General features: G+C 44.6%; 1 long non-coding RNA gene across 1 annotated transcript; it reads right to left on the reverse strand.

The window, feature by feature from the left end:
- Positions 1-749: 749 nt before the first annotated feature.
- On the reverse strand, positions 750-11,142 carry LOC121666963. Its single transcript, XR_006016855.1, has 4 exons — positions 10,722-11,142; positions 9,059-9,241; positions 5,343-5,454; positions 750-1,293 (listed from the first exon to the last, which is right to left on the reverse strand). It is a non-coding gene; the product is annotated as an uncharacterized LOC121666963 (long non-coding RNA).
- Between the last annotated feature and the right edge of the window lie 12,888 nt (positions 11,143-24,030).

Raw genomic sequence — 24,030 nt, forward strand, 5'->3', positions numbered from 1 at the left:
TCCATTCCTTCTTATGGATGTGTGTATTACTTGCCATAAAAAGCAGCATGAGACAGTTTGCCTTTCCACGGGGAGAGAGACATTTTGGAGACAAAGTCAATATGGACATAAAGGAGATCCTCTTCTGGAAGAAAGTGTTCTGTGGAGAAAAATGAACTGCTAACTGGTAACAGATACTTTACTGGTTAAACTGGAATCAATCTTATGTGCTTCTGCTTCTGGTCTCATTGTTTCCACTGGATTTCATTGGGCTGAGCGTGGGAATCTCACTTCTGTTACCACACCCATAAAGATGATCCATGCTGAGAAGATGATGTCTTTGCTCCACTCGCCGCATTTATGGTGAAGCTGTTCTTGTACCAGCATTTGTAGGGAGCAATGTGGGAAAAACAAACATGTCACTCTGACAGAGACAAGGGGATTGGATTAAACCAAGTGGATAGAGACTGGGTAATTAGGAGTTCAGCTAGAGCATCTCAGTTAGTTGGCATGAACCCCCTCCATCCTCTCCTGTCTCATCACATGTGACACAGATCCAAGAGCTCCTTGTATGTGGCTTGTCTGCACTTCATCCATGGAAAACATTGAGTAAGAGGTGATGTGAGCCAGCCTATGTTAAACCAGGTCAAAGCTGCTAACGGGGCGCAGAAACCATTATGGTAATTTCCCTGCTCCACCCATGAAGGACTACAGTATATATTTCTATAATAAGAGAAAAAAGTCATTAAATGGGATTCCAGCTGCAGATGTACTTGTTTGTCATAACAGAGGTCATTGACATGTATCTGAATCAAGGAAGATGACTAAGAATTTAAGAAATCTGGGCATGTATTATTTATGGAAAGAGAGGCTCAGCAAGGAGCTGTGTGGCAATTGCTGGGGGCGGAAGGACTCATGGTGTCTGGGTAATACTTTGTGTAACCTGTCTAGGAAGGGAGAAGTCATCTGATTCAAGGAGAAAAGTATACAGATAACTAAAACAACTGCAGGAGGTTGTTGCACGAAGGCTCCCAGGAAGGAATAGAATGGACATTAGGATGCATTTTGGGAAACATGAAAGTTCTGTAAAGCACTGAGCACTCACATGGGTCTGAAGTTTCTTTTAAAGGCTGTGTTCACCACAGCTGAGGGCAAAGTCCAGTAAACATATGAGGTATCATCCAAAATCCAGTAAAATGGCATAACCCCCCTCCCCTGCCATGATACACAGAGGCAGCAGAAGTAAGTGCAGACATCCAGGGCATCCAAGTCTGCTCCACCCTCAGCAGCAGGGAGGGGATCCAGGGGTCAGCCCTGAAAAAGAAGAGAAGCTCTGAAACACAAGGACCAGCAAAGGCTTGGAGAGCAAAATATCTCCTGTGTGCCTTGGACAGCAATCCCTGCAAGGGGTAGGTTAACAGCTCTTTTTCCTTCTACACCTTCCGGGTTTTAGGGTAGGACCCCTGTTTTTCAGACCTCTGTTTTCTCTCTTGCTCTTCCAGAGTGACCCCATCTCCCCTGGGTCCTCAGCTCTTCCCTCAGCCTTCAGCCTGCCATTGCCTCAGCCCCTGGCAGGAGTTCAGTGATAATATAAATCCAAATAGAATTTGGTGGATTTAAGCCCAGCCTGCCTATCACTGTGCTTCCCTACAAGCAGACATATCAATGTCATGGGAAAATTGAAAAGAAACTTAAAATACAAACCCGTTTGAGGAGAGCTAGTCCAGAACAAGTTTGAATCTGATCATACTTTATGGTTTAAATATAAATACCTTCAAGGGAAAAAAGAAAAGCCAATATACAAAAGAGATAATGTAATGGAAATAATGTTTCCCTGCCCAGGATAGAGCTGCCAGCCTGAGCCCTGGCTGGTGTTCACACAGAGCTACCTCACACCTACTGGGTGAGGATGAGGCCCCACAGCCACATTTTATTGACACATTGATGCAGTGCAAATAAAGTAGGTCTGGAGCTGTGGCTGCTACAGGCAAGAGGGAAGGAAATGAGCCAGCTATGATGTCTTTGTATACTTGCAGACTACAGGAATGTGTTTTGCTGGCCTAATGGTAATCTGGACTTTGAAATCCCGCTCATTCCCATTTCTCTCTCCCATGACACAAAATAATTCTTCAGGACTGTCTCTAACCCCCAAACTCCTTGGAGCTTGTTCTGTGCAATGTTACACCACTGGGGCTCCTCACAGTATTGTGTAATGCGGTGAGATCACAGACGAGCTCAGTCCTTGTGGCTTGCGCTATCTTGCCTGCCTGATGGTTAGCTGCACTTTAAAAACTAAAGAACCATTCCTGTAGGATTACAGCCGTAATTCTTAATAGCAACAGGAAACACAGACATGCAAGTGATCCAGACAAGCAAGAAATCCATTGATGTGGAGAAGTTTTCTGCTTATGTCTATAAGTTCATATGCTGTGGTCACGGTTTAGGAAATTCAGCCTTTATTTGTCTTACTGTGCTTTACAAACACATATGGATGGGTTAATTGTGGAGTCTGGTAGAGGGGCAAGGACAAGAGCAGTGTTTTCAGATGTGATATTTGGCCTCTAAATGTTAAATAGAAACCTGAGCAGTATTCATGGGTTTAACCTCTCAGCAGATGCACCATGATGCTTAGTTTAAAGAGTCTTTGAGAATCAGGAACTACCATCCCATGGTGGGATTTTCCTCTGAAGTGAGTCATTGGCCTTTGTCAAACTCTCATGTTAAAAGGCTATTGACATGTGAGTCACAGAGACCAAGCACTCCAGCTTCCACGAGTTTGCCCTCCTTGAACAGTCAGGGGTTTTTTTGCAGCCTTTTTAATTACACAGAGACTCTGAAAAATACAGTCTGAAAATAAGCATGGCATGTTTTGCTGAACTGTATCCTGACCAGGAGGTCTGAGCAACAGAGATGAGTCTCAAAGCTGTAGCCTTCGTGACTTATTTAGCTTTCTAACCACAATTAAAATCTCAGTGCATCATCACGTAACAAGTGAATACACTCGATCAAAAATAAGGTTGTTTGGAAGCTTCAGACAGTGGTCTGATGGTTATCACAGAATCATAGAATTCTAGAATGGTTTGGGTTGACAGGGGCTTTAGAGATCATCCAGTTCCAACACTCCCACCATGGGCAGGAACAACTTCCACTATCCCAGGGTGCTCAAAAACCCATCCAAACTGGCCTTGAGCACTTCCAGGAATGTGGCATCCACAACTTCTCTTGGCAGCCTGTACATATTTTATAGGTATTTGTGTATGTTTTATTCACTAAAATTAAAAGAACTACAGTTTTAAAAGCTTATCATATGGATGTGTGAATACGCTGATGCAGGATGGGAAAAAAGAATACACAGCGTCATCACTAAGTATTATTTAGGTCCCCTGGGGAGTGTAAAATCTGTTCTGACTGAAGGGACAGGAGCACCAGGTTCCCAGCAGCATGCTGGCAGCTTATGGGGTCTTTTGGTCTTCTCCAGGATCAGCATTCACCCATCCTGCTGCTGTTTTCCTGATATCTATTACCTGTTCTTCACTGTTGACTACAAGCAGTTAATGGATAATGAAAATATGTTTTGGGAGAGATTTATACAACCACATTTTATCACTGGGTCATTTTCTGTTGGCTTGTGTGGCTATAAACTGGAGGGAATGGATGCCTTTAAAACAAGCCCTTTGGTCAGAGAGGATGAGCTGTGGTTACAAAATGTTATTCACTGTCTAGAACAGACTGGGAGGAGAAGATTGCAAATACCCAAGATCTTAAACATCTACACTTGGAAGTAAAACAATGACATTCAGTCACTCTAGGCCTGGTGTTGGCATTGGTAACTTGCCCTCAGATCATTCTCTGGGCTGTTTTTCTGCAGCAATGCCATCCCAGGCTGATTATAGACCAACCCCAAGACAGACAGAGGACAGGACTGTGCCTGTGGGTCTAGCCTGAGGGCCACAAAATGAAGATTGACAAGAAACTAGTTTCCTGTTTGTTTGATTAAATACAACTACAAAATTAAGATAAAGCATATCCATAGCCCACTGGAGGTGTGTTGTGACACACCACTGAATGTTTGTAAAATGATTTGGAAGTGAAAAACGCTGCAACAATGCAAAGCCGTGTTCTTATGAAAGACAGTTGATTGCTTCTTTTATAAGGCCACAAAGTCCAGAAAAGCAGAGTAGAAATCAGCATGTCTCCAGATGTCTGGCAGCAGTCCTATCCCTGGCAGCAGCTGCAGCTCTGACACAACCTGATGCTGCAATCTTCTGGAGAGAAGAAGAAAGCTCTCTAGCACTCAGTGACTTCAGGATGCCCACTGAGTGTTGTTATTTATTCAGAGGGGTACTGCTACACCCCCCAAATCAGGAGTTCAGGTCTGAACTCAGCTGCCATCACAGTGACTGGTGTGGCTTGAGAAAAAACTCACCATCCCTTAATCACCAAATCTGCAGCATTTCTGACTAAAGGCCTGTGAGTGAATGCTTCTTCAAAGAAGCTGGCAATTGGTGTCCAGTGCATTTTGAAAACTGGCAAAACTATACAATGGCAAAACAAGCACTGCTCTTGAATTTTCAGCAGCATTTGTGCTATGAGGATCAATGTTTGTATACATTTGTGAGTCTATTAGGACACAAGAGCATGAAAATCTTGCAGGGGCAGGAATACACACAGCACCTGTCAGTAGTTCTCTTGAAGAAGGTTAAATCCTTAATTTTATTGAAAAACCTCTGTAGGATATACTGCCGTGGAGACTGATCACTCCAGAGCACAGTGTGAGCAGTTTATAGCTCTGTACTGAGAAATCTTGCTATGCAATGAGGTGCAAAATATTTTTCAATTCCCTCATTGCCAGTATCGAGTTGCCCACCATATTATTTGAAATATATTTCTTGACTGAAAGGTTATTGCGGGGATCTACGGGAAAAGCAGTGAGCCCCTGTGCACTGCTTGTTTGGCTTCTGAAGGGCTCTTGGTGGGCATCCTACCCAGTTTGCTATCACCTTCTGCTGCACCCCTTCAGCTGTGCTGGGGCAGAAGAGGATGTTTTTATTTTCAGTGGGGATGCTTTCAGTGATGCTGTGGATAAAGGGGTTTTAGTCAGTGGTGTGCTCACCCTCCCCTCCTGGGCAGGGCTGTGCCCTCTGCTCCAGGTGACATGGCTGTTCATGAGACAAAGGACTACACAGCCTGGTGTGAAGTCCTCAGTTTAACCCACAGTAGTGGAGTTATTATGGACAGGCATGGTTCAGCCACTGGGAACAGGAGTCAAGCAGCCTCTGTGCCAGGCCCAGCTCTGCTACCCTGTGGGACCAGCAGACCACAGGAAAAGGTACAGGGCAAAGAGTATAAAAGTCATCACCTACCCAAAGCCCTTCCCTTTACCGTAAATGCTGATTTAAATGCAGTTGCGGATTTAAACTTGCATTTCAGGATCATCACCAACTTGTGCAGAACAAAATGCCTTCCCTTCCCATCCTGTAAGCAAGAAGCAAAATGACTTTTTAGGAAAGCTGTGTAATTCCTGCCTGAAATTAAAGTGCTGATTCTTTTTGGTTCCTCTAAGCTATTTTTTTACAGTTTCTTAAGCCACAGAGGAGAAAAAAGCACAACAAAAATCCAATTAAGGAAAAGCCTTGGGAAAGAGAAAGTGCTTGTTGTTTAAACGTGAGCTGCAAAGGTAGCTAGGAAAGGTGGGTTAAATGCAGAGCCTAAATATCCAGCAGCCATAATTGTTATCTGAGCCTCTGCACCATTAGTGATGCAGCAATACTGGTTTGGGTTTTCCCCTCCACTCTCCAGGTTCACATGTGAGCAGGTCTCCACAAGCTCCTCACTTACTGGTCTGATGAAAAATTGGTTTGAAAAATAAAACTCTGTTAGAAAAAGAAAGTGTGTGAACAGGCAAAGTAACGATCTTGGAGCTCTAGAAAAAAAATCCTGGCTCCAAATTATTCTACATGGGGAAAATTCATCAGGTGCCAAGAGGAAAAAAAAACAAAACTGAGAGCCTTGTTTTGATTTCCATCCATTCCAGATGATCACTAGTCTCCAGGCTGAGTGTATCTTTTTAAAGAGAGCTTCTTATTCAGTGAGCCACAAGCAGTGACTGCAGGGAGAAGGCACAGCCTTGTTTTATGTAGGATGTTTCAGCTGCCAATGAAAAGATCTTCCTTCCCTGAATGTTGTAAAACCTACACCACCAAACTGTGCCATAAGTGATGTGCTTTGCAACAGGATTTCCTTGTACTCCACTAAACACAGACAACCTGAGACCCACTTACCTCACTCACCCATGGAAAAGGAAATGGGATGAAGAATTAGAAGAAGGAACAAGACAACAAATGCAAACACATCTGTCATTCGTTCCTCACCTGACTTTTGTACAGGCCTTTCTCCTCTGTCTTTCTCTCCCTTTGACCTGTATGTTTAAAATCACTCTGGAGGGCTTCTGCCTTTTTCAGTTTGCTGGCCTTGGTGGAAGGAAAAATTCAGCTTTATTAATTTAAGCTATCTGGCAAAAGGCTTATTTTCTCAGATGGCTGCACAGATGCAAAAGGCCACAGACTGAACAGTGCTAATCCACTAGGTAAAATGAAGACAGAGTTTTATGGGCAAGAAGGAGTTTTTTGCAGAGTGACAGAATCTGCAGCTAGAAAAGACCAGAAGAAAATAAATCAACTCCCTCTACGGATTAAATTCTCCCAGTGGCACAAAAAGGGAGCACAGCTGTACTAAGGTCCTGGGTGTATATTTGGTTAATTAGATATTTTTCCTCCTTCCCAACCAGGATAGCTTTGTTTTATGTCTGCACCTCTCTCCGGTTTAGCCAGTCCCAACATGATGGAAATGCTTGTTCCATGCTGCTCAAAGGCACAGGGATTCCTGTCTTTGGCAGGGAAAACAGGGAAAGCTGTGTGTATAAACATATATATACACATATATATCACCTCTTCTGGAAGCTATGAGCACTGACAGCTCCGAGTTCAAACTGAAGTAGCTCAGGTATATGCAGGGATCTGTTTGTATGTATTATTCAAGTAAGTATGTGTGTAGATAAATACAAAAAAATGCACAAATGGCTGCATACTCCAAGCAATATATTTCCATATGAACTCATTTATCTTGAGAGGCAGGCAAGGAGCAGTTTCTGGAGCAGCTTTCTGCTGGAAAGACTGAGAGTGATCTCCCTTTGGTCATTTAATGAGTGGTGGGGTCAGATTGAGATCTCTGAGGCTTTCAACACTTAGCCTTCTTTCTCCAACTTATTTGTCTTTCTTTCTCATATTATGCAAGAGATGAGACGCTCTGATAAAATCTCTTCTTGTGGGAGAACATGACTCAGTTTTCACAAGTGGGTACCCCATGAAACATAGCCATCATCCCCTTGCAAGTCTTCATATAACCAAAATAATATCAGAAGTGGAGGCAGGAGAGAAGCAGGGTCAGAGGAGTGAAGTGGAGGAGGAAGTCATAAACTTCCTTCTGTATTATTTGCACCCAGCTCCTACAGCTTCTGAATCACAACTATGTGAACAAATAACTCACAGTCATCTGCAGGAGATCACCACAATTGTAATAATCACCCTTTTTACTCCAGAATTTTCAAGGTGCAAGTATTAGTGGCATAATATATTTGTACACATCCAACTTACACCTCTATTATGGTGGGGGGGTGTCTCATTCCTCTAATCTCATTCAACTGTAGAACTTCTATTGAATGTGTCTGGGAAGAAAATCTAATGGAATAAACCAGATCTATATCCACCAAGGGAGACAAAAACTCAAAAATTCATTGTTTCCTCAGACCCAAGAGTGGATATACCTAATTCAACCACAAATTGCTGAGCTGAGCAGGGTTCATGGCACAGCCAGGAAGAATAATTCCTTCCCGTGCAGGAATTACCATGTTAAACTCCCTGACCTGGGTTACACAGGAGGTCAGATTAGATTATCACTGTCCAAAATTCTGCTCCCAGAAACCAGCTTCCAGTGCCCATCTGGCTGCAATCCCAGGTAAACATGAGGAAAGGAAAAAAGCAAGCATGTGGTCAGGGTATCTCATTTCTGTGTGCTGTGGTGGAGGGCTCTCACTGCTGTCGGTAAGAAGGCAGCAGACCTTCCTGAAAACAAGAAAAACTTTAACAGATGCCAGGGGGGAAATTTTAGGGTCATCAGTGGCCAACATAGAGCCCTCCCAGCATGGCCTTGTGTGCATGCAGGCAGTCCCTGCTGCTGATTCAGGGCTCCCAGATGCCCTGAAATTGGTAAAATACAGAGAAACTCCCCTGTGGCACAGTGAGTCGCAGAGGTACAAACCATTGCAAAGGGCAATGCTGCCAGTTTGTTCCATCCATTCCAGGACTCTCCTCTGGGCCATTGCATCCCTGCTGGAGAAAGGGATGCCACCACTCAATAACCACTTCTGCCCATACGAGCCCCAGTGAGAGACCAAACAAACTCTGCTGCCTGTCTTCTCTCCACTGCAGCAGCCAGCCCGCAGAACACAGACCTGGAATGGTGTATTCTCATGCCATGGATAGCCACAGTCATGCCAGCCCCATACATCTGAAGGCCACAATATGACTGGGGAGGAAGCAGCTCTCTCCAGTCAGCCTAAGCAGCAGACCTTTATTTCTCAGAGTTGCATGAACACTTCTCAGTAGCTGCTCACCTGCCAACAGAGGCAGCAGAGCCTGTTTCCCTGGTTTGTTGGTGCTCACTTCCAGCTCACACTTATCCCTAAAGCTCCGGGATCCCTTTTTAGCACCTCCTGTGTGAAATGCTTAGGCAGATGGTACCAGCAAGGCTTAAGCTTTCTTTTGAGGTGCCATGAAATCACCTGCCCATCCCTGATTACCAAACACTGGCCTCCATCCACTTGTCCTTTCCCCACCCCTGGGCGGCTGGTGAGCCCAGAGCTGGTCTGTGACTAACGGCAGCATGAGCAAGCGAGGAGGCCATCAGCCATCTAAATCAGCTGAATCAGAAGGACCAGCGGAAAGGAAAAAAAAAAGCTGTGTGAACAAGCACTAACCGCTTACAAGCTGCAGCATGAACATCAGGCACATTAGTGACTCACGGGTGAAATGCGTGACAGCGACTTCGGTGAGTGCTGGGAAGGGCTTCGCGCTTGGGCGGTGGGAGCGGAGGGTGTGCGGTGGAGACACAGCCCGGCCAGCCAAGTGTTTCCCACGCACATTCCTCTACTCCATGCACTATGAAATTCGGTCAGAAGATAAAGCATGGAAGCAGAAAGAAATTCCTAGGAGGAAAGCGAAACAGAAAAACAAAACAGCATGGTAATTTCTTGCTTGTGAAGAGCAGTATTTCCATGTGCGGGCTTGCTCCACCCGCAATTTTACATGTGTACAGTGATTTCTGATACATGCCTCTGGTAAGAAGCTTGATCTGTCTCAGGAAAATCCCTTTCTTGTTAATTTATTATTTGATATATATGTAAAAGAGCATACAATATAGCCTCAATCTACAGAGACTCATGCCTTCAGGGCTGTGGGTAAAGGAAAGAGTACACAAGAGATAAAGCATAGAGCAAACTAAGCTAACAGCTGAGCACCCTGGGTTCAGAGCAGCCCCTGGTGTTATTTTTGTCATGATTACCAGCACTGTGGTAGCATCCACAGCAGTGCATGGTGCTGTAGTTACACACGGCAGGTACCTGCCAGTGAGCATCCCTCAGCAGTGCGACCCTGATGCTGGACAAACAGAAAAAATCCACCCTGAGGATTTTCAGGGTAACGGGAGACAGACCCTTCAGTGGTGCTGAACTGGGTAAATTTTGAACTGGAAATATTCAAGGTTAGGTTGAATTGGGCTTTCAGCAAGCTGCTGTAGTGAAAGGTGTCCCTGCCCATGGCAAGACACCTGGAATTGAATGATCTTTAAGGTTCCTCCCAACCCAAACAGTTCTGTGATTCTATGGTTCTAGAAGTCCCTCTATGAGTCCCTGCATCTGAACCCTTTGCAGCAGAAGAGCATTTCTGAAGGAGTGCTGCCTGTCTAAGGGCCCATACGCTCCAGACCTCACCTCAGAAGGCATCCATGCATGATGGGTAAATAGGTGAAAAAAACCCTACTCTGTAATGAGGAAGCTGTTGTTTCAAGCAGTGACCTCACAGCCTGCTGTGTGCTCCCCGTGGAATTTCAGTCAGCTGCACTGACATGCAGGAACCTGCCAGGACACCGACCCCACACCCAGCCCCGGGGTGCTCCATGCCCTGTAACATCGGAGCAGAGCTCCAGGACGAGCCAAACTGAGATTACAAAAGAGACCTGAGGTGCAAAGAAACCCCAAAATACTACAGCAGCATGGCAAATAGCGGCCCAGAGTGCCCCAGCCAAATCACTCACTAGGTGTTGATGCAGCCAAAAAGCACTGGAGGCAGCAGCCTGGAAGAGCTCCCCAGCCCAGCTCCTGCAGGGGAGGCTCAGTCCCTGTCTCAGCATTCCGGAGCAGGCCCTGCTGCCAGTGCCGGCACACGGGGTGAGCTCTCCATGCAGCCAGCTGTGATTGCAACACAATGACTTGCAGTGTATTAAATTAAGCAAGCAGTTAAATCATTTTCCAGATCAGGTCCTAACATGAGACAAGATGCAAAGACAGTTTAATAGAGGAAGCGAAGGGGGCGGAGGAGAAAGGGAGGAGCACTCCAGACGTGCTGTAAAATAAACCTACAGCGCACCCATTTTGATGGCTACCGATCTGGGTGTTTTTTCAGACATACCTGATAATGGGAGGTAAATGCCAGAAGCCCAGGGATAGTGAGAGCCCGCCACAAGCCCACAGGATGACCCATCTCCTGTGTGGTTCACACACGTGCAGCCTCTGTTCCCCTCAGTGCATGGTGTGCAGCAGTGCCTCGTGGTTGCAGGGCTCCACGGGTTTTGTGTTGTGTGGGCACAACCCAACCCGAAAGCCCAAGTGTGCAGGGCTATGTTGATGGCAGAGACTGCCAAGGCAAGTCCATGGTGCCGGTGGCTCCCTGCTCTCCTTGCCGCCTGCCTGCAAAATTTTCCAGCAGTTCAGCACATCTTTCGTTGTTTACTCTGCTGACCTTTGTACAAAAAGCAACCTCTGTCTTTTGCAGTGAAGAGGACATTTGCAAAGAGCTGACAGGTATTCACTGGCTCCTGGAGCAACTTTGCGTGCTAACAGAGTGTTAAACAGCCTTGGGCATCCCTTGTGCCTGTGAGTGACTGGCTCCAAGTAATCTTGTTGTGGATGTGTGAGTTTTAGTTCTCACTATCTCATGCGAGAGATGCCCTGGAGGGGCTGTAGGACGTGCAACAGCCTTTCACAGACCCTTTTGTTAGGTATTAATGAGTTACCATGACCGTGGCTTCCAGGTCTCCATTCAATTCGCACCGGTTCCTCTCAGGCAGTCTAATTTGTACACCTCCACCACTATTAGAGCAGCTGGCCACTTCTCTATCACAAATATACACTTGTTTTTATAGCAAAGAGATCGAGCCTACTTCCATCCTAGTATGAAATGAAAAGTACCCACTGTTCTCCTTTTCTCAGTCTTGCCTCTGGCCTCTCCACCATCATTATATGGCAACAAGGACCTAGCTTCAGTCCTCTGAAATGTCTTTTGCATCCCAAGAATGTGCTTTTCTAATTATGCCCTTCCCTCCCACCCCCAAAAGATTATCTTTTTTTTTAGTTGTGAGTTAGAGTGAGGCCCTGGGACAGATGGGCAGAAGCACACTGGGATGGGGCAAGGCTCCTCCTTTCTTTAATTTTCATGGGGCAGAGGACATCTACAGTCCTAGCCTGGCCCCAGACTTAACTGCACAAACAAGATGGGTGGAGAGCGTGGCTAACACCTGCTGCAACCCTACCATGTTGGGCAGGTGTTGGAGAGGCTTGGGAGGCCAGACACCCTCTCCACGATGGAATGGGGTTACAAGATCCCATGTCAAATGAAGCTGTGGCTAATGCAAGCTGTATCTGGGGCTGCTGTAACGAAACTGCACTGAGCACTGAGCTCCTGGTGCCACTGAAGCACTCTGCCTTCCCCAAACTTCCTGGGAAGTGTTTTGAACTTTATTTTTAAAAGTGCAATTAATCACGGACCAGAGCTTGAAATGAGTCCAAGTGCAATAAAAGCAGCCGAGCAGAGCCTGCTCAGCCCAGTGAGCATTGTTCACCATGGCCTGACTTCAGGCATCAGGAAACTTCCAGATGTGTTAACTTTGCTGCTCCTGGCTCCTGCAGGAATCTTAACTGCTTCCATCTGTATGGGGGAAAGGCTTAGGAAAAGCAGCTCTCCCTCTCCTTTTACTTACATTCCTCCAAGCAGCAAGAGTTATTATCCCACAGCCTCTGCAATTTCTGCTGGCTTCACCCTCATTGATTGAATACTGCACCCTGCAAAGGTGCCATTCCTTGCTGCTCCCATCCCTTGGCAGGGAACTTCCTGACGGAGCCCCTCCACTGGGCGAGGACAGGCCCCTCCATCTGCTCCTGTTCTGCATGTGGTTTACAATAAGCTACAGGAAGGCATTTTCTCACGCTATTAAGTTTTCACTAGATGCGGAGGGGGATCAGGAATGCCTTGGATGGCGTAAAAATTCCCTTCTTGGTTTGGTTATTAGGATCTAGTGGCAGCAGCAGGCAAAATTATAGCCTGCATGAAATCTGAGTCTGCTGCTCTGCCATGGGTGAGGGGTGCACCCCATCCCTGTTCCAGGTACACTCAGAATCTCCTGGGCAGCCCCAGAGCCTCTTAGCCTCTTCAGTTCCTCCTCAGGCCTCCAGACACAGGACTAATTTGTACCTGTGCAAGCTCCCTGTTTATGCCCACAGTCTGGGGGTAAGGCAGCTTTTTGGCTAAAAGTCCCCAAACCAGCACTTCCAGCTTAGTTGCTGCCCTGGGAAAGTTGTCCTTCACTCAGTGTGTTGTTTTCTTTCCAAGAAGAGGTTGCTTTTTGCTGCGTGTTTATCACCTTTTCCTCTTTCCCAAAGACTTTTAAGTAACAGCCCCGTGCACAAGCTCTGTAGATGCTCCTAAGCATCCCAGCCACATTTAGCACTTATGAAGCACTCCGTGCTCTGTGAAGCATCGAAAGTGTATCCCAAATGTAAATTAATTGATTTTTTCACTCTCAGAGGATGGAGGTGAGCAGGGCTGCACTCCTTTTGCAGATGAGGAGGCTGACGCAGGAGAGGTCCGCGGCTTTGCACAGGGCCACACAAGGGGTGCGTGGCGCAGTTAGATCAGAAGTCTCTGGCTCTTAAACTGTGCTCAAACCACCAAATGTCAGGGCAGAGGAAAATGGGGAGGACTAGGTCCAAACCAGAAGTGAGCAGTGCCCAGGACTATAAATAATTTCATCTGACACAGCTTTTGTGAAGCTTGTGTAAAATGCAGAAAAGGCTGGGGTTGTCCTGGGGTTTATGACTGTGTTTCTTTCCAAAACCCTGCAGATCACTCAGCCCCCCAGTACCCAGATGAGTCCTGGAAATGAAAACCCAGTGAAGCAGTTTGTGACCACAGAGACCTTGTCTGTGGCCAGGGCTTTGGGTGCTATCACAACAAAACCAGTAACGAAGTACAGCTGCTCAAAAGCAAACCTACACACGAGGCCTTGGAGCAGTGGGTGAGAAACAAGGAGGAGCAGGGGAGAGAGGAAGGGAGATGCTTGACAAGAGGAGCTCTGGTGATCCAGGATCTCTGGGGAAAGCTAAAATGCAGTCCTGTTTACCTGCCTGGTAGCAGTATAGCTGGATGTGTTTGCATCCAAATACAGAGTGGAAGTTACGTGTTCAGAGATGTAACTCTTCCTGCCCTGTGCTCCTGGCCGGGAATAACCCAAATGCCCTGCTGTTTGGAGAAGGGGGAACATGACTCAGCATGGAGGAGCTGCAGTCATCCTGCCAGCATGCCAGATCTGCTGTCCTCAGGCTGTGCATGCCCCAGGGCCACATCTTCTGAGAGGAGAGATGTTTTCATAGACACTGTGCCAGAGCAGAGGCAGGATGCAGAGACATACAAGTTACTCATCCTGGCTTAAACCCCACAGGATGTCTCAAGTGACTGAAGTGTAGGCTGAAATAAAGTCTTAAACTATCAGCGTGTGGATTTTGGCAATAAGTCAGTGTCCGCAGGGAGGGCCAACATGAGATGACCAAGCAGATAACCCCAAATGACAGCAGAAAAAGCTGCCAGATGGAGCTGTCTGCTCCCGAGGGATTTTGGCATCACTAGTGGCAGTCGATGCCCAGGCTCTATTATGGCAATATCAGAGCAGAGAAATTGTGGTCACAGAGGGAACAATGCCAATTTTTTGTTCATCTGTGCTGGATAGTTTTTTTAGCTGTTTATAAAATTTTGAAATCAAGAAGTTCCTGTCTTCTCCATTTTTCTGCCAGTGCAGCTTCTGTTTCTGAGAACAATCCCCAGATGGAGAGCACTGGAAATGAGATGTGAAATGAGAATCCAGATTTCACACTAGAATCAGAAATTAGGAAGGACAGTTAGCTCACCCTCTCCACTTTCTATGCAGGAGAAATTCATTCCCTCAAATTTTCAATGCTTTCAGTGTTATTTGCTTAATCTGATGGAACAGATCTTTTATTAGGAAATTAAAATGTTGTAGCATGATTCATCAGGAAGCAGATAAAATATATTTAAGGAACCACATTGTATTATGATATGTCTAAACATGTATAATAAATTAAGGATTTCCATATCCAATTTATACAGAAGATTGGAAGAGATTTATTGGATCAGATGTTCCAATGCATGTTAATTTTGGGTGTAATAACAGAAATGCAAAGCAAACTGGAAGACAACACCTATGACAGTTGTGACATAGTGGAAATAATTCAACACCACCCATTAAAGCTGAACGAAGGGAAAGGAAACTGAGAAGTCAGGAAGATGATACTGCAGAAGAAGAGAATGAGCTGTTGGTCCTTCAGAATCAGACACGGTTTCTGTCTTTGCCATTTCTTAGCTCATTACCCCTAAAACAGGTTCCAGCTGTAGTGCATTGACTTAGCAGAGTCAGCCATCCTATTTCACAACTACCTTTTCATCAAGTCTCACTAGAAACAAAATCAAAACCACTTGTGATAGCTCTGTTAACTGCCAGCAATCTGCTGACTGGATTTGGAAGCCATCACCCCCAAACACCTTCCCAGTTGTAAGGTTTTCCTCACTCATTTGCCCTTTTTCTTGGATTCTTGCTCTGTTTTCACCTCTATATCCAACAGTATCACAGACAGCAGCTCCTCCATAGTTGCACAGACTGCGGTCCCAAAGGAGCTCACTAACATCTGTATAGAGTAGGCAGGATTATGATGTTTTGAATGCTTTCTAGTGCTGGTTTTATTTACAGTGCTCCTCGTCTCAAGGACTGCTTGTGATTTTTTGTGACTGATAGTGGTACAGATGTTGCACTGGAGCTGCGATGGCAGCTGGAGCGCACAACGTGAGAACTGAAATTCTGTTTAAAGCTTCTGCAGTAATCTAGGAAAATAATATTCATTTGCCTCCCATTCCATTCAAATACACATGTGTGGACACAGTGGGCAGGTGGCAGCCTGTACAACATTTATTTCTGCAGCTCTCTGAGATACTTTACAGAGATTTTCTTTAGGATCCACATCGAATGGTGTTTGCTATACTAAACTTGCTCAGCTGGCCCGATTCACTCTGGTCAGATGTGTAAGGGTATGTTTGAAACTTTTTTTCATGGAAAAAAAAAGTAAGTAATAAAAGAAAAGCACATCCTATCGTATTGTTGCATCCTGCAAATGTCTGTGCTCTTCACCAGAGTGTGCAGATCTGTGGATCTGCCTGTGGATGTCATTTCCAAGCATGTTTGCTGTTGAAATGATCAGCATCTGATCCCTTCCTATACAGATACAGAAGTTTGGTTCCCATGATCTTTTTAGAAGTGGGAGGGAAATAAAAATGTGCCCCAAACATCACAGTGTGTTGTATAAAGGCACCTATGGCCAAGCTTCAGGGGCCCTCTCTGCCTGCATGCGTTCAAACCAAATGACATGCATAAAAATTCTGGACCTCATTCTCTCTAGGTACTAAAACCACAAAACCTGGGTCCAAGCTTAGAAAGTCTTTTGTTACCTCTGTTCCACAGGATGGTTCCTATGGATTATTGAGCAATCCAGTTGCTTAGGAAGCCTAACAAAGTGCTAGAGCCCCACAGCCCTGAGGTACCTGAGCAGAGGGTCCTCCATCTGCTCGGCTACTCCCTGCTGTGAGATGACAGGCACTGTGCTATTGCCTAAGCTCGTTTTCATTAAGGTCTGTCATCGGTGTGTATTTGTTTGCCCAAACCAGCAGGGTTCTCAGGCTACACCTAATTCACTCAGGCTGCGCCAAGGTTTCATGGCATCATTCTCCAGTAAATGTGAGGGGATGCTGGTGGAGTAGGAGCTCCTTTTGCTTAGAGACCTTGAGAAACCCAAAGGTAATATAGGGTGATGAGTGCTGAGGATCCAGACAGGAGTTAAAAAGAGCTTACCTCCATAACATAGGGCTCTACTGTTATAACAAAAATAAATACTAACAGCAGCCAGAATAAAAGCTGCAACTAGGACAAAACTGTTGATTCATGGCAACATGCTCAGAATACGTAAATGTTTATATACACACACATAAGCACACTCTTGAGCCTGCAGGTACCAAAGTTGCATAGATAAATATCCAGATAGTTGTCACATGCATTTTACTTCTGTAGCTCTTCCCTCTCAAGGATCTCAGGGACCTTTGTAGACATCCATGAACAGCTGAAGCAAATAAGTATTGAAGATGCAGCTCCAGGGAGGAAATCCTGACCCTGCTCTGAGTGGGGATGTTGAACCAGATGGTCTCCAGACCACTTCCATCTCCAGTGGTTCTGTGGAACAGCCTGCAACAACATGGGAAATCTGGGTTAGGATCAGATCCCTTGAGTCAACTTTGAGCCAGTGTTGCCTTGTAATTGTAAAGGGAAAGAATTGCAACCAGGCTTCATCACAACAGAGCATTTCTGCTCACAGCAGAGCATTTCCACCTGGAAATGGCCAGGTACAGCAGCAACCTGTGGCCTTCCTTAGCTCAGTATTGGGTAAGATCTGGGATGAGAGTTACATGGCTGAACCTGTCTCAGGAACAAATGATGCTGAGCACACCATTCATCAGACCACTTCTTAGGACGTGGATGGATGGAAGAAATGCTTCCCTTTTAAGAGTGCTAATGTCAGCGATTTCATGCTGATCCCATCTACTACCTTCTAAGGAAGCTGGACTTTGATGATCCTTGAGGGGTCCTTTTAATTCACAATATTGTATGATTCTAAGTAAAACTTCATCTTCTTTCAAAGTCTTAGAAAAATTATTCTCAACAAGGCAACGTCCCTTCTTTGGATGGGTGTTTCCAGGATCCCAGGCCTTGACTTGATTCTAGTTGAATCCATGGGAAAAAACTAACACATTAATTCAAAAGGACTCGAGTTAGGTTGGTACATGGAAAATTCCACCATGTAGCTTTTAGTGAATAATGACTCTAGTTAATAATAAATTTTCTCTTGGTGCCATGGTGTACTTGGGTTAAATGATTGCTACTGGTTACAGTAACAGTCATAACAGAGGGATGTTCAGTGCTAGGCCAAGTGGCACTTGATCTATTTTTCCTCTGTTCCCCAAATGGCAGTGCACAAATCCCTTGCACACAGGGACAGACAGACATTCATATGCATGTAGCCCAAAATTACTTGAGCCCATCACCCTCCAAGCAGCACTGGTGCATGTTATTGCATGAAATTATTTATGTTCTCCATTTTGTCTCCTGTGTTGTCCTTTTTCAGGGCTTCCTCACTGCAGCTTCTTTTCCTTTGCACATTGTATACGTTGTTTGGATAAGATATTCAGATTTGGATATCTTAGTCAGCTTTAATGGTATTTAGCTTCACAAGACCCTCTGGTGAGGCAAACCAAGCTGCTTGCCTTAGTGGTTTAGTTTATCCCTGTCATAAAACTTAAGCCTGGTGTGAGGGGGTGTGGGGTTCGTAATGGGACAAGACAGTTGGGAAGATGCAGAGTGGGAGAGGCTGAGAATATTTCATTCACCATTCATGGGGAAAAAAGGTCACTGAGAGTAAGCCATAAAGTGAATGAATTGCCCAGGCAAGATATACAGACACCAGAGGTCGTACATTAAGTATGACACTTTTTATGAAACTAATTTAATGGGGGGTTCTGTATATCCTAAATTTTACTTTTCTTCTGACACGGGAAAATTCCCTTAGGCTACTAACATCAGCTGTTCTCTGTTATGCTGCCATCTGTTATGTAAAATAACTAGAATTCCTTTTTTCTCCTTCCCCAGTGGCTTTCCTGTTTTTCAGCTTTGGTCAGTTTTGTCTTATTGGCTTTCTTTTATGATGCAAAGTAGCCTTTTACTTGTTAAATAAATAAAATATTGCAAAATAGACTTAAATTATAAAATGCAGCAATTTTCTTTACATTAGTCATTTGAGAAATACATGTTGCTTTCCTTTGTAGTTGCTGACTTAAACCACAATGCATTCCAATGTGTATGGGACATTTATGCTGGAAGTTGAGGCAAATCCACTCTGGTGGTAAGGTGGTGTGCAAATCCAGATTCAGACTTTTAAACTTTTTTAAAATGTAAATGTTATTGAATTAAGGGTTTGGATTTAGAATTCTCATTCATTTAAGATCCAATACTCAAATTAGTGGGCCAGGAACTGAATATATGTAATATTTTACTGCCAGTCCTTAACAGGGTGCACCATAGATGGCATTGAAGTCTTTGGCGTCTTCTTAGGTTGATATGGACTTTGGAAATATGTGGAAAATGCTGTAAAACAGACTGCACAGTTGTGTTGTTATTTTAACTCTTTTCTTAAAACTATAACTGTTCATTATTTTTTTCTGGTGACCCTCAGACAATTTTTAGGGCAAGCCCTCTGCATATCTTCCTGTGTAGCCTATACGTTCACTTTCTCTAAAACTGAAGAAATAATCACTGTGCATGTAGAAAATTTGGATTCTTTCTGACCAAAGGGGTATTACAGAAAAATTACTCTTCTGCAGGTTTTCAGATGACTGTAGTAAACCCTGGGTTCAACAGTCTGTACTGCCCTCAGAAGACAGCAGATGTTGTGATGCAATGTCTATCCCCCCACCTCCCCTTTCCCCTGGGAGTCTGTGCAGCTCCCTCTGTTCCCTCAGCTGGTGGAAATGAGCTTGGAGTCTGCAAACTCTCTGCATCACCAAGGTCTTTATAAATGTTTTTACTTTACAAATGTAAGGGATGGTGTTTTCTCTATGTTAACCTCAATTTTGAGCTAGATTTCCAAGAAGAGGGAAAATATGATGGCGTGGGACCAGCCACAGGAAATTACTGATCCTCTGCAGTTATAAGAGGGACAAGAGAAAAGGTGTCCGCTGCCTGGTGCAAAATAGCTCTTCAGTGAAATTCTGTGGGGGTAGTGGGAGGGAAGAGGCTGAGGTTGCCTCTTGGAGCTGATCAAGGAGAAGCAGAGAGGGAATGACAGAATCTGCTTTCACCGGGGACTGTTGTGTCTGCTGGCCTCCAACAGACAAGCTGCTGGAAATAGCACGAATTCATACTGTTTATGGATTCCCAAACCATCTGACTTCTTTTTCTCAGTCTTTGAGATGAAAAGCCACAAAACTCACACAAAGCCTGCCTGTTTTTGTGTGTAGGTGCTAACTTGCCACCTGCTCCTGTATTGTGGCTGCACAACCTCACCCCTTCCCTGGACAGCTCTTGGTATTTAAGTGACCAGGATGTCATGCCTAGAAAATGTTGCTGTCCTAACGGCCAGCAGCAACAGGCTTGTGGGCCCCTGCTTCCATGAATGACTAAGAAACAGAGAGGATGGGTCTCATACTACTTCAATTCAGGTGTGTAAATTTTGTCACAGGTCTCAGCTCTTCTGAGCATCCTTTAAAGTCTTAAGAGGTAGAATAGGAAGTTAGAGGAAAATTTTCTTCTTATTTAACTTTGACATTTCCCTTTGAATGAGAAAAATACCCCCTCAGCATTCTCCTTTGATGCCACAGAAGGCAGAGGGAAGCTAAAAACAACTTTTACATGTTGAAATTTAAGTGAAGTTGACTCCTGAAGTCTGTGCCTGATGTGTACCAGGAGGAGCCTGAGAAACACACAACAAAGCTGAAAGCTGGCAAGCAGCGAGCTGAGACTGAGCACAGCAGACTTGGAAGTGTCCATGGAGATGTTGACCAGATCAGTGGCACCACCACAGACCCAACTAAACTTGCTTAAATTCACTGTCAGATGCCAGTCACAGACTGAACAAAATGCAGCTCCACAGAGATGTTCGCTGTCACTCAGTAATGTCCCCTGGATTAAAGAAGCAGTGTGTTTTAGAGGTTCCTCTGCTGGAGTATCCAGCACAGATGTGTGCTCACTCTGTGGCAATTATACAGACTTCAGTCTTGTAGCAACACACTGGCAGACTGAAGACATTTCCCTCTTTTGTAAGAAATCATGCTTTCTTGGATCAATTGGGGAATTTAGCAATAAATAATGGCTTTGAGCATTATGCCTTTAAGGCTACTAAATATGGGGAAAATTACATATATATAGTTTTTACTCTATGCAAGCCCTCTAAGAAGGGGATACATATTGCATATTTACAGAATTATTTTACAGGAATTCTCTCATCAGGAAACTGCAGGACAGCTGTAACTAGTAAGTTACCCAAGCCATGGGACAGTGGAATTTGCTCCATGGGATGTGTCTTTTGGGAGCTTTAAAGGGAGTTTAGAGAGATTTGTGTATTAGGAAATTTGAGCCAGGACACTGAGATGAACCTTTCTGTTACACGACAGGCACCCTGAGCACTGGTGAGTTGCTGAAACTCCCCAGTCATGACAGCATAGCATGTTCAGTATCACTAACAGAAACAAGGGATTTATCAGTGGGAAAAAAACCCAATAATTCATCCCGTCTGCCACTTTAGAATGATATATACTCAGATTTATTCCTCTTCCACTGACTTGCAGCCACCTTCAGGGATGGGACGAGAGCAGCTGTTCAAACACCATGCAGCAACCCTAAACCATGCAAGGAAGTGGAAAGATTTATCATTACTGTCCATCTCCAAGGAATTCTAGGAAGATGGTGGAAATTACTTTTCATCCCCCAGGGTGGGTGTGTCTCTTCTGACAAAGGTGTGCCAGGGTATCTTCAGTGTCCAAGCACATTTGACTTCTTTGTTTTGTGCCCTCCAAAGGAAGGCCCCACCACTGCAAGTCTCGTGGAAGAAGCAATATTTAGTTTTCAGCTCAGTTTTGATAAATGAGAAGAAGCGAGTGTTATGACTGAGAAAGTCTCATATAATGGGAATACTGAAATCCACATGCACTGAATTCTATTTTTTCCTAATCTCTCTAAAAATGCAGAGAATGCAAAAGAGTTTGTGTCGAAATCTAGGCAAAACTCCTTTTGTTTATGGCCATTTCTGACTTTCCTGTTGACACATTACTTGATCCCCTTCTCTGCAACCAATTTTTTGTCTCCCAAAAGGAGGTGGAAGAGGTGTTCCCATGTGATTATTTTCAGGAAAATAGTCCCAACTTGATGATACCATAGGAATATTCATCTAATCATGTTCTTCTAGCTGTGTTAAAGAACTATGCTGAGAAGCACGCTACAGAGGAGATGTACACGATCACACAGGTAACACTTCTAGCATGGTACTGGGAAGGATTGCAGTTAATTTAGTTAAAACTCAGATGCTGGGCTGGGCTGGCAGGACTTCTCTGCTTTGTTCAGGGTGCAGGAGTGGCTCCAGAGCCCTCAAAGCATGAAGAAAATCAGGAACAGGGTAGCTCTTTGCTGTATCTGCATGACCCAGACATGTACTAGTGATACCTATTGTCCATGTTACACAGGTAAAGGTTTTGATCCTTCAGCTGGGCTTTGGATCTCTTACACAAGTTCTCCAACACCGAAGCAGAGCAGCTGGAAGTGAAAAGCTATCTGAGGCTTCACGCATCTTTAATTTTGGACAATGAAGCCTCCCTCTCTTCTTGACAGATCCAGTATTGCTCCTGGCATGGATTTAAGCAGCTGTAAAGTCTAGGAAAATTCAAGCAGCAGAGTATAGCCCAGGGCTTCAGCAAGCACAGTTTAAATGGTGTAATTAGGCATTTACTGAGATGTTTCTTGGTGCAAATTGTATTACCTGTTCTTCACACCTGCTTACAGCCTTTGTTAGCAGAGGCAAAAGGTACCATCATAAGTCCTGTTGAAACATTCAATCTGCTTTTAATGCTGGGTTAGTAAATCCATAAATTCCAGTATTTATTAGAAATGCCATTTTCAGACCTTTACATGGGAACAGGAGCTGTTTATTATGAACCAGGTCCATTGCACCTCACATATTTTTCAGGTATGGCCCACAGAAATCCAGCCGGGAAGTGCAGAAGAGCAGGGCTGTCCTGGTTGACTGCACATTACTTTGCTGAAGAGTTTTTCCCTCCCTCAGCCTTCATCCCTCTTGTCTATCTGGACTGCAACCTCTCCCCAGGAGGACTCTCCCTTGCTCATACCAAGTCGTCCCAATGCAGACCAAGGTCTGTGAGCATTTCTCTAACATACACATATAAAACATTTTCAGAGGAATAACAGGACATTTGGAAGTGGGAATTACTTGTTTTTCCTTTTTGAGCTCCCTGCAATGGGAGATGCTTACCAATCTACCAGGAGCCAACAGCTCCTGTTGTCCTTTTTTCCCCTCTCACCCTGATCTTAATACAGCTCTAAAACATCAAGATACAATATTCCTACTATTGTTGAACCTCACTTCCTGAGAGACAAAAATCTGGGTTCTCTCCCTCTGAAAGTGTGACTCACAGCAGGAAAAAAACCCTCACAGGAGGTCTACTCTTCCAGAATAATCCCTTTTAATTTTTCTCATTCTTGAGCTCAGGAAATTATATCAGGAAATTATATAGTACAAACAAAACATGGTTTAAAGGAGAAAGGGCAAACTTTGAACAAATATCTTTCCTGTTAGGGTGCTCACGATGAAAACTGCAAATGTCTGTCAAGGGCTGCCCTTCAGCCAGGGCTGTGCTTTCTTTCCTGGCCTGAGTATTTTTCTCCTAGAAAACAGTTTACCTGCCATCTTACAATAGATGCTGACTGTGAAGAAAGAAGGAAATAGCTGCAGTACAAATGTAACTTTTAAAGGTATTGCTGGTAGATATTTGTACAAAGAACTGGAGATAAGATTAAATTTAATGTAAAAGGAAACCACCGGTGAACCAGAAGCACTTCACTTCTGCCATCAGGGTACAAATAGTAAACAACTTTGGCTTCCAGCTATGATGTTTACCAATATCTGACAATTACATATATAAAAGTGGATGTTTATTCTAGCACATTGTCTTCATTTTCTTCAAGGCTACTTTCAAGCAAACCTATGAGAAGCACAGTCAGCACCACAAGCCCAAAGGCTGAGCAGCCGTGGCTGGGCACTGCTGGTGGGTGTCCAGGCCCTGCCCCAGTCCTGGCCAGGATGCCAACGTCACACAGTTTGGAGTCCAGCCTCTCTGGAACAGCCACAGGGTGTTTATCATTTGTGACTAACCCACCCCAGTTTCCCCCTCTGTGCTATGTGTTCTGCTCTCTGTGTCTGCAAAGTATGTAAGTCAAGAACAACTCAATCTCAGTTATTGTGGCATCTAAAGAAGTTATAAAAGAAATCTAAGCTGTTTCAATTCTTTCTGTGCAATTTGTTCAGCTTCAGAAAGGAGGGGAACATGCAGTGGCAAGTCTGACTGTGACTGTTTTTAGGGAGGGTGAATCTGTGGGTGTAACTACATCATCCAGTACACCCAGGCTCACAAAACAGGCCTTGAGCCTGAGAAAAAAGGGCATAGAAATAGAGAGACAGAGAGAGGGAACAGAAGACAGAGGGGAGAGAGTGAAGAGGGAAAGAGAAAAGGAAGGAAGGAAGGAAGGAAGGAAGGAAGGAAGGAAGGAAGGAAG

The sequence above is a fragment of the Corvus kubaryi genome, unplaced genomic scaffold (genome assembly GCF_017639235.1).
Source record: "Corvus kubaryi isolate FWS band 111438036 unplaced genomic scaffold, C.kubaryi_AGA036_p1.0 37354, whole genome shotgun sequence".
Classification (NCBI taxonomy): Eukaryota; Metazoa; Chordata; class Aves; order Passeriformes; family Corvidae; genus Corvus; species Corvus kubaryi.